The following is a 1,636-nucleotide window of genomic DNA, read 5'->3' on the forward strand; positions in this document are numbered from 1 at the left end:
ACCGCCATATCTGCGTTGAGGGTTAATTTTCAATAATGTGATGTGTCGCAGGGTGTGGGTACTGTGATGTTTGCGTACGTCTGGTTAAGGTCAACTATTAACACGCGCTCATCTGGAGATAGGTTGGGTCGAATGTCGAACGAAGAGTTGCGGTTTGAAGGGCAGCGGAAAAAAGTGCCAAGGCAGGAGATAAGGGAAAAAAAACCAGTGCGATACTTAGGTTGGGTGGTAAGAGCAGTAGCGGATGTCTTGCTGCCTGCGATAGGTCGTGCAAGGGTAGGCTTTGTTAGTAGTGGGTATCATGCATGTCGATACCTTTGACGTTGTGCGGTGGTGTTGCTCGGAGGCTGGCGCTGGGTGCCGGTGTAGAGCTCTCCTTCAGTGTCAGCAACCTGCAACAGTTAGGTTCATCATCGTTTTGTGTCCGATAGGTCATATATCGGATGCACAGTGTAGGGTGATGTTGGCGATTTGTCTGTGCGTCAGTGGGTGACCTCGACGGTCTCCGTGCTGCAGCCTGTTGGTCGGCGTTAATAGCTGCTGGTCTTTCCAGTCAACGTTGCTGATACACAGGTGCTTACCGACGTTAGTAGCTTGTCGGTGTATGTTACATTGCCATTGCTGGTTATGCCATAGCTAGTAGTGTCTTTGGCCGATTATGTTTCACCAGATGTCAAACCACTTGATTTTTATCTTTGTAGCCATGTGAAGGCTCCTGTGTATCAAACTCATGTAAACACTTTGGAAGAACTCGTAGCTCAAATTGCTTTTGCTTCAGGAGACGTCGGAGATCAAGCCAATGAAACATTACCAAATGTTCACCGTTCGAGAGTTCGACAACTTGAGTTATGCCATCAAGACAGTGGCGCACACTTCGAGTATTTACTGCAGTAATCGTAATGTACAGTGGCGTTTCCTCCAGGCAAAGCGAATGCGTTTTGGCGTCGTCTAGCGCATTAACTGTGTCAGTGACCCCATGGTCGTGTACTTGAAAATGGTGGGCTACATCCTAGCTATCCTCTTACAGAAATTTTGTGTTTATTTCTGCAACACCCGGTATAGTAAGTCTTCATATTCTTCTTTGAATTCCATCGAAAACTGTTGCAAATGACGGTCGAGTTAATCTTCAAATCCTTTTTGCATGCTATTGGAATGCCATTCCATTATAAATTTTGCGATGCACGTGGATTACGTGCCTGTACAATATTTTTTGAACTCGTCCTTCCCTTCTGTCATTCCTATTCCGTTTTAAAGGCTTATGGTAGTAGGCCGCTAAACTGTCTCTTTTTGTGCAAACGCTACTGGATCTGTGGACTGCTTTTATGCCCCGAATAAATAGCGAAGATTAAACAGTGACGACGCCGCGATTCTCCCGAACTGAAGAAAGCCGTGCTGACCCAAACATACAGCACCGCAACGCTAAATGAAATGTCGCGCTGTACCGGGTACTTCCGAGAAGTACCGAACAAAGCCGAGACAATCCGAGCCTCTGCCCGCACGCCGCCCACACGTATGGTTCGCGTGCAGTCTGCCACACCGTAGGCCAGGCTGCTGCAATAGAACTGTGGATGCTTACCCTGTGTAACATTTGGAACAGCGTATACCTGCAAATGAGATTTGTGTCCATCAGTAAATG

This window comes from Schistocerca gregaria, chromosome 9 (genome assembly GCF_023897955.1).
Source record: "Schistocerca gregaria isolate iqSchGreg1 chromosome 9, iqSchGreg1.2, whole genome shotgun sequence".
NCBI classification, from domain to species: domain Eukaryota; kingdom Metazoa; phylum Arthropoda; class Insecta; order Orthoptera; family Acrididae; genus Schistocerca; species Schistocerca gregaria.